General features: G+C 41.1%; 1 long non-coding RNA gene across 4 annotated transcripts in view; it reads left to right on the plus strand.

The window, feature by feature from the left end:
* LOC125484683 overlaps positions 1-3,939 on the plus strand; it is a 6,704-nt gene extending 2,765 nt beyond the window's left edge. For 3 of the 4 annotated variants that reach the window (XR_007263507.1, XR_007263508.1, XR_007263509.1), the window contains exons 2-3: positions 2,748-2,867; positions 3,472-3,939. This is a non-coding gene — a long non-coding RNA (uncharacterized LOC125484683). Of the gene's footprint in view, positions 1-1,652; positions 1,782-2,747; positions 2,868-3,471 lie in introns of those variants that run through there. The other variant, XR_007263510.1, reaches the window with a different exon arrangement.
* The last annotated feature ends 5,869 nt before the right edge of the window (positions 3,940-9,808 follow it).

The following is a 9,808-nucleotide window of genomic DNA, read 5'->3' on the forward strand; positions in this document are numbered from 1 at the left end:
CTCTACTCTCTCTACTCTCTCTACTCTCTCTACTCTCTCTACTCTCTAACAAGGGGATGAGCCCTGGTGTAATGAAGAGTGCAGGAGGACAAGCTACGACTATTATCAGGCATACTTTAAGATGTGGAGGTGCTGGTCTTGGATGGGGCTGGACAACGTCAGAAGTCACACTACACCAGGTTATAGTCCAACAGGTTTAGTTGAAACCACAAATTTTCACAGCACTGCTCCTTTGTCAAGTGAGGTGCATTTCACCTGACAAAGGAGCAGTGCACCAAAGCTTGTGATTACAAATAAACCTATTTGACTTCCGACTAGGTGTATTTTAAAAAATAGATGTCAATTACTACTCGGGATGACTTGCATGCCAAGCAGTGAGTAATAGATGGAACTAAACAATGCCACAGTGAATGACAGTTCTGCCGCATCCAGTCATAAATGGTGACAGACAGTGAAACAGCTCACTAGAGGAGAGGGTTCCATTAATATTCCCATTATCAGTCATCGGAGAGCTCAGCACATTACTGCAAAGACATCTTCAGGCAGAAGTGCCAAGCAGGTGATCCATATTGGCCACCTCCTGACCATCGCATATGCCAAGCTTCTACCCATTTGATTCATTCCACATGCTATCAAAAAACTCTTGAAGGCATTGATAGTATACCGGCCTTTGACCCCATCAACGTTCTGGGAATTGTACTGAAGAATTGTGCTCCTGAGCAATCTACACAATAGCCAGGTGGTTCTAGTATGGTTACCACATTGGCAATTGCTCAGTATGTCCTGTCCATGTAAAACAGGATAAATCCAAACCAGTCAATTACTGCCCCTTCAGTCTACTCTCGTTCATCAGTAAAGTGACAAAAGTTGTTATTGACAGTGCTATCAAGCAGCACTTGCTTAATAATAACCTGTTCACTGATGCTTAGTTTGTGTTCCACCAGGCCCACTCAGTTCCTAACCTGATTACAGCTTTGGTGCAAATGTGCACAAAAAGAGCTGAACTTAGGAGGGGAAGGGAGAATGATTGCCATTGACATCAAGACAACATCTGATAGGAGTTCCGCAGGGTGGTGTCCAGTCAGCTTCAGCTGCTTCGTCAACAGCCTTCCCTCCATTGTAAGGCAGGAAGTGGGAATGTTCGGCATCGTTCACAACTCCTCAGAAATTGAAGTAGTACATGTCCAAATGCAACAAGAGCTAGACAACATCTAGATTTGGGATGATGAGTGGCAAGTAACATTTGCACTCTACAAATGCCAGGAAATTACCATAAAGCCATACAGCACGAAACAGACCCTTCGGCCCCATCAGTCCGTGCCGACCGTAATCCCAAACTAAACAAGCCCCAACTGCCTGCTCCTGGCATGCATCCCTACAAACCTTTCCTATTTGTGTACTTATCCAAATATCTTTTAAACATTGCAATTGTATCCACATCCTCCACTTCCTCAGCATATTCATTTCACATGTGAACCATCCTCCTGTGTTTAAAAAAAAAACAAAAAAATGCCTCTCATATCTTTTTTAAATCTCTCTCCTCTCACCTTAAAAATGTGTCCCCTAGTCTTGAATCCGAAACCAAACATTACCTCTTTACATTCAATGGCACTGCTCAATTGCTAACGTTCCTTCAGCATTTTCTAAACCTGTGACCTCTACCATTTAGACAAGGTCAGCAGATGCATGGGAACGCTGCCACCTGCAAGTTTCACTCCTGACTTCGAATTATATTGCCCTTCACTACCACTGTCAAAATTCTGGAACTGTTGAATATCAATGTGAGTACCCTACACCCAAATGATTGTAGTGGATCAAGAAGTTAGGTCACTACTGCCTTCTCCAGGGCAATTACAGATGATCAATAAATGCTGTCTAGTCACTGATGCCCATATTCCCTTGAATGCATAATAAAAAAAACACCATCGCGAAATGCTATCAACGTGCTACAACTGATCCAGCTATGTAATTACGATGGTTACAAGAGCAGGTCAAAGGCTGGAAACTCTGAGCAATTAATGCACCTGACTCCTCAAAGCTTTTCTACTATTTACAAAGCACCAACCAGAAACATAATTCGGATATCATACAAGGCAAAGTTCCTGGCTGATTGGAACCATATCCACCATCTTCCAGTTTCACTCCCTTCACCACCAACACATAGTGGTAGCAGTTTATATTTTTTACAAGATCTGCAACAACCCACCAAAGCTCCATAGATTGAATATTTCAAGCTCACAACTTCTCCCATCTAGAAGGACAAGGACAGCAGTTCTACAGGAGCACCACCACTTGCACGTTCCCCTCCATGCTGCACACTATCCTGACTTGGAACTTTATCCTCTTTCCTTCACTCACAAGATCAAAAATCACAGAACTTTCTAACAGCACTGTCTTTCCTATTTCAAGAAAACAGTTCACAGTTACCTTCCAAAGTGCAATTAGGGACGAGATATAGATGATAACCTAGCTAATGACCTGCTAATCACATTTATTAATTACAAAAAAATCATGCAGAGAAAGCCACCATGCTGGGTTGTGCAGGCATTTCGAAGTGAATAGTCGTTCAGATGTGGAATGGGCAATTGTTTTAACAGTGTCAGGGCATTTAAGATTCTTCTATCACCTAGGTATAGCAGCTACAATGTCATATATTTCACTAAATTAGTGTTTAATATAATGTAAATATACGTTATTAAATCAATAATCTCATTTGAAGTTGTCCATTTTTGTTCTTTTGATAATAGACACATTCTGATGTCTCCCCTTTTTGACATTTGTTCACTGGCCCCATGATTGAGAAAAATTTTGAAATGTGGACCTTCACGTGAAAAGGTTGAACACCCCGATGAAGAGGAAACTTTATGGTAATTGATCTAGAAGTACTTGATAGGAAATTGTAATGGGAGGTTCTAAACTATGTTATGACTTGTTTTCCAGATGTACATTTTTACGCCTCTCCTTTTAGGATATTTCTCAAAGTATATCTGACCAAGTTTTTTTTGCCTGTTCTCATGTTGTCGTCTTTGGCTTGGTGTCACATTTTGTCACTGATGTTTTTGTGTGATGTGTTTTAAAATGTTTTACGTGAATGTCATTTGTATAAATGAATTGTTGACATTCTGGGCAGTATTTAATGGAGATATTGGGAATCCTGCATGAATTGTTGATTTAAAGGTATCAATTAGCAGTACTGCTGGAAGCCTATCCACAAGTCTCCCTGCTTCAGACTTAATAGGGGCAAAGGTAGGAGGGTGGTAGGATCCCACGAGCCTCCCACTTGATTAAATGCACCTCTGCCCCACCAAAACCACCACAGGGATTGGCATGAAATCCCATCCATCATTGATTGGTATAAGTTAGAAATGCATGTCTTCACATAGTTGTTGCCTAACCAAGCTGCTGAGTGTACGATTGAGGTATGAGCCTTCTTCAAAAAAAAGGTAATTTTTTTTAGTTCTATCTTTGCAGATTCCCCAAAATGTTGTGGTACCGGTCCTTAAAACTGGTGAAAACATTGGCGTTGACACATGATGGTGTGTGTGTGTGGAAGCGATGCCCATGGGAGAGAACTCGATGGTTATCTTATTCAGCTGTTCATCGTATCATTGAAAAAGACAAAAAAATAGGCTGTAACAGGCAGTTGTCCTCATTGTCAGTAGCATTTGAGGGTAATGGAGTGTTTCAAAGCCACGTTATTTCTCACCGAAGGACGCTGTCATTGTCTTCATGTGTGTCTGCGTCAGCAGTTTCAACCCATCCTGGCTGGTACGAAAGCTTTGCAGACTCGGTGCCTGTTCAACTAACACAGGACCTCCTGACTAATGTGCAGCAGGTCACAGGACTGCCATGGTGGGCAAACATAATTTGTACCACTCTGGCATTGCGAGCCACTGTGACATTCCCACTAGCTATTTACCAGATGTACATTATTGCCAAGGTGAGTGGGAAACTTCATTTCTTCTCAGTCAGTCAGGCATCAATGGTAACTTCAAAAACTATTGATCTTGATTTGGCTTGTGATCTAATATTGTACTTGACACTGGATGATTGCTTACAGAGATCCAGTGGATCAGTAAATAAATACTGCTAGACTTACCTTTAACCTTGTGTTTCAGAATGCATCCATTCACAAACTAAAATCCCCAGTTTTCTTTCCTTACAATCTATCTCAGGAAGGCGCTAACTATTGTCAGAGTATGTTTCATAAAGTCACTATACTCATCAAGAATGATGTTGTAACAAATAAAAACCAAAATAACTGCTGTTGCTCTAAATCAGGAAGAAAAACAGAAGTTGCTGGAAAAGCTCATCAGGTCTGGCAGCATCTGTGAAGAAAAAATTCAGAGTTAATGTTTTGGGTCCGGTGACCCTTCCTCAGAACACATTCTACCATTCCAGCATGTTGTTGTAATATCCTGTCACTGTTAGTAGGTGTTGTCTAGAGTTCTGGCATGCACTGTGTGTGACTTTCTAACCATTTAAATAATGACTGCAGTGCAAGCCTGCATTTTCAGTGTAATCTCCTTGTAGATGAGGCAACCCACCTGCACTTTGTCGTTGGAAAACGACTTTTAATATTAAATTGAGACAGAGATATCAAAAGACTATTGATCTGTGCATCACCTGAATCTCTCCTAATCTGAACTTTACTTTCCATTAGTGTAGACTAATGGCAACCAGCAATGGGAACTCCTTGATTTTTTTTTCCTCTAGCGCAGAGCTGCTAAAGCTACTTGTAGAAATTCTACCATTCCAGTATCATGTATTTCCCCGAGGTTAATCAACCTTGTGGATTTAATAATCTCTACTAGCCATCATCCAGTGTTAACCAACTGTCCCTATTGTAATTTAAAAAAAAATTGTTCTGTCTCACTCGCAGAATTAACAATTATTCCTGATCGTGGCCTTGAGGCGGTTGGCCATCCTTCTTGAGCTGCCGCAGTCTGTGAGGTGTAGGTAACACTCAGTGCTGATGGGGCAAGTGTTGTCGGACTTTCAGCGGTGATGACGAAAGAATGGTTGTATCCTCTTTTCTAGGAATTGTATGTGACTAGGAAGGGGCCTTCAAGTAGCAATTGGTCCACAAGCCAAACCATTTTCTAGGTGCTGATACCATGGGTTTGAAAGGTATTATCAAAGAAACATTAACAATTTGCTGCATATTTAATATATGACAATCACTACATTAGCAGTGGCAGGATTGACCTTGCTTGTCCTGGATGATGTGAGCTTGAGTGCTGTTGTAGCTGCACTCATCCAGGCAAATGGTGTGTTATTGTATCACATGCCTGACTTGCACCCTGTAAATGATGGAGATTTGACTGAGTAAGGAGGTGAACCATTTGCCATAGAATTGGTGTATTTCCTGCACACACTCGGATAAGATTTCTGCGCTGTCAATGTCAATGCTATGTCTTTGAACTGCAAGTTAGTGACCACTTTGCCCAGAACCAGACATTAGTCAAGTAAGGCCAGCAGCATGCTGGGATTTGGTGTGTTGCTGCCTACTGTAATTGCTGCTCTGTTTGCTGTCCTGCTTGGTGCTGCAGTACCCACTCCAGTTGTCTCCCCGCTGTGGTTGCTGTACCAGTCAGCACTCCATTCCTCATCTCACTTGCTACTCTGGTCACCTTCCCACTTGGCGATCCAGTAGTCCTCCTGCTTGACACTCTAATTCCCACTTAGTTCACTGTCCCATAGGATGAAACCGGGGGGATAATACCCTAGTAGTATTATTGCTAAACATTAGGCCAACACCTGATGGTGGGATCTGATTTCAATAAAAATCTGGAATTAACAATTCATGACCACAAAGCCATTGTCAATTGTCTGGAAAAGGCCATCTGATTCACTAATATACTTGAGGGAAATCTACTGTCTTTACCTGGTTTGGCCCACATGTGACTCCAGATCCACAGCAAGTGGTTGACTCTTAACTGCCCTCTATGTAATTAGGGATGGGCAATAAATCCTAGCCTGGCCAGTGATATCCACATTCCCATGAATGAATTAAAAAAATACTTTGTCTCTACAGATGCAGCTAGATTTCCTCCAGCATCTTCTGTTTGTATTTAGGATGGAAACAAAGTTTATTATGAGAAGTAGAAAAATTGTGGACAAAATGAAAGACAGCAGGAACTAATGCCAATGTCAAATAATCAAATTATAGGGTAAAGTTAAAGCAGAATTAAAGGCACTCCACCTGAGTACACGTGGCTTTCGCAATAAGGAAGGTTAACTGATGGTACAATAGAATTAAATGGGCATGATACAATTGCCGTTATGGAGATATGACTGCAGGGTGACAAAAGCTTAGGAACTAAATATTTAAGGATATTTGACAGTTAGAAAGGACAAGCAGAAAGGGAATGGAAATGGGGTTGAACTAATAATAAAGGATTAATCAGGAATATTAGTGAGAGACTATATTGGATCCAAAGAACAAGATGTAGAATTTGTTTAGGTGCAATTAAGAAACTGCAAGGGGCATCACAGAATGGTAGGAATTGTTTACAGGCCACCAATTAGGAGTGGTAATGTAGGGCAAATGTCTGGGAGCCAATTATCTTGTATCCCAGAGTGTTCAAAGATGTAGCTAATAAAAGAAAACTAGATGCATTGGTAATTATTTTTCAAAATTCCATAGATTCTGAGATCGTGCCTGCAAATTGGGAGGATGTAAATGTGACCCACTGCTTAACAAAATAGGGAGAGAAGGAAACAGGGGATTACAGACTAATCTGGCATTGGTGGTAGGGAAAATACTACTTGATTATAAAGGATGTGATAACTGGACACTTCAAAAATAATATGATATAGCAGAGGCAGAATGGATTGATGAAAGTCATTTTTGGCAAACCTGTTTGGGGATTTTTGAGGATGTTACTAGTAGAGCAGATAGGGGGTACCCAATGGATGTGGTGTATTTTAGATTTTCAGAAAGCTTTCAATATGTACCAGCACAGAAGTTAGTAAGTAAAATTCGAGCACATGGGATAGCAGGTCATAAATTAGTATGGATTGAGGATTGGTTAACAAACAGAAATCAGAGAGCAAGTATAAATGGGCCATTGTCACTAGGGATGGGCAATAAATGCTGGTTAGTCAGTGACGCCGACATCCCATGAGAGAATAAACAAAAATTGTCAGTTTGGCAGGCTGTAACTAGTGTTCCACAAGGGCCAGTGCTGGAGCCTCAGTTGCTTATAATCTATATCAATGATTTGGACGTGAGAACCAAATGTAATTTTTCCAAGTTCATGGCTGACACAAAACTAGGTCGGAATGAGCTTTTCGTCGAGGATATAAAGGGATTTAAAGGGAATTTGGGTGGGCTGAATGTGCAGACATGTACCTGATAGATGAAGTATAATGTGGATTACATACTTAAACAGTAAGAGATTGGGAAGTGTTGGCGCCCAAAGAAACCTAGGTGCTTTGTTCATAGGTCACTGAAAGCTAATGTAAGGATGCAGCAAGCAATTAGAATGGTAAATGGTATTTGCCTTTGGGCTTATTGGAAGAAGGTTTGAGTACCAAAATAAAAATGTCTTGCAACAATCACTTGGAAACTTAGTGAAACTGTACTTGGAGTAGTGTGTGCAATTTTGGTCAGTGCAGTGGATTTCTGAGATGAGATGAGGTTGAGATGACCAGAGCTGCATTCTCAGGCATTTGGAAGAATGAGGGGTGACCTCTGTGAAATTTACAAAATTCTTAGAGCTCAACAAAATGGATATAAAAAGGCTGTTTTCTCCTGGCTGATGTTTTTAAAACCAAGGAACAGAGTCTCTGATTAAGGGGCAAGCTGAATATGACTGAGGAATGTAGGATTTTGTTTACTTGAAGGTTGTTGAGTCTTTTAAATCCTGTACCCTGGACGGCTATGCAAGTTCAGTCATTGAATAAATTCAGTACAGAGATTGATAGATTAGTAGATACCAATGACGTCAAGGGAAATGGGGATAATGCTGGGAAATGGCTTTGAGATAAATAATTACCATGGTCTAAAATGGCAAAGGGGGGGCCCCTGAGGGGCTGAATGGCTGCTGTTTCCCCTACTTTTCTATGACTAACAAGGAGAGCAAGTTGGATTCTCTCCAGTTGGAGATGGTCCTTACTGATGTGGTACAAATGTTACTTGTCACTCGTCAAGCTCCAGTGTTGTTTAGGTCTTTGCTGTATGTGGAAATGGACTCCTTCACTATCTGAGGAGTTGCTCAATTTCCTTATCTTATGTAGGTGTGTGACGGTTTTGGGTTACACTGACGCATCATTTGGAATTTAAACCAAACAGTGCTTGAAAATGAAATACTGTGAACCAGCTAACCTGAAGAGGAATGTTCATTTTAAGTAAAAACTTTTGGGGTTCAGTTGTTTCATTCCAGATTCAGGTATCTTATCTGTGCCTTTCTTATCTTACCCCCTGTTAAACATTGAGAAACCTGAGGCCCTTGCTCAGACCGTTCCATAACAGTGCTACTCATTTCCTCTGGCTGAACCAGACTGAGTGTAGCCTCTGCATGCTATTTGGCTCCAAGATGAGTTGCAGTCCCCAAGGCTTTTCATCACACACTACCTGTTATCTCAATAACGTCTCTCATCTCCAGACTAGTCTCAGCCCATCTGCTGTTACTCTTATCCATGCTTTTGCCATTCTCCGATCTGTTGTTTCATCAGTCTCCTGGATAACCTTCTACATTATGTGGATTTCAGCTCATCCAAAGTTCTTTTTGCCCATAGCCTACCTTGCCCTAGATTTTTGTTTTCCTACTCCACTGACTCAGTGATTCCTAGTACCCAAGAGGTACCTTCAATTTAAAATTCTCATTCACTTCCTGTTCGAGTTACTTCTAATCTGAGTAAGCTTTAGCTTTGCACCCAGCTTCCCCAAATCCATCCTCTAAGTCATCCCTTTAAGTCATCCTCCATCCCTTCATCCTGCTATCAGTGGCTATGCTTTCAGCTGCCTAGGACCCAGCGCTATTTTGGATTTGTCTATTCCTGTAATGGGAAATAATTGAATAACTATGCTAAATCCATCAGTCTGTCATCTTCAACATCCAACACTGTTGTCAGGCAAGCAATCCCACAACTTAGAGGTTATAGATTGGTCAAGAGAGATAGTGGAAAAGGAGATCTAGTGTCATCAACATTTCTATGGCAGCTGACAGTGTGACTGAGAATGTTCTTACAAAGAGACAATATGGAGGAAAGTGGGGCTTGTTAAGTGTAGGCAACTGGGAATTCTGGAGGAAACATTTAGGTGCCAAGAAGAAAGACCATCGCTGGAAATGCTCTTGCTATTGCGCGTTTGGTTATAATTTAAATTCAAATCCCAATATTTATTTGCTCATTTGAGACTTTAACCATTACGGTGACAGATGACAGCCTGGTGAGGTAAATCAGGAAACCTTACCAAAGTTATAAAGTACTACTTATCAAAGCAGGGCAGCAATTTTCTGTTTGTACTACAGTTTTTGCTTTCCAATACAGCTTAGGGCACAGGGTTGACACTTGATCTCTGGTGTCTCTCCAACACCTCTGGGGTTTTCTATTTCCAAATAAATGGCAGGCTGTTCTAACTTCAGTCTCAAACATCGTGTATAGCTTAGTAACTGAAAGGTGCTCTTTATTAACCCAGTCTAACTCACAACCTACAGCATGATAAATTATGTCATTGCATTCTGATCTTCCGAGATGAGGCGAGGCTCATTTAAGGTGTGCGTGATCAATCTCTAATTGACTCTTTATGGTGATGTACATTAAGTGATGTCAGTTCCCACTATCTCCTGACTAGTTCCTT

The sequence above is a fragment of the Rhincodon typus genome, chromosome 13 (genome assembly GCF_021869965.1).
Source record: "Rhincodon typus isolate 14 chromosome 13, sRhiTyp1.1, whole genome shotgun sequence".
Classification (NCBI taxonomy): Eukaryota; Metazoa; Chordata; class Chondrichthyes; order Orectolobiformes; family Rhincodontidae; genus Rhincodon; species Rhincodon typus.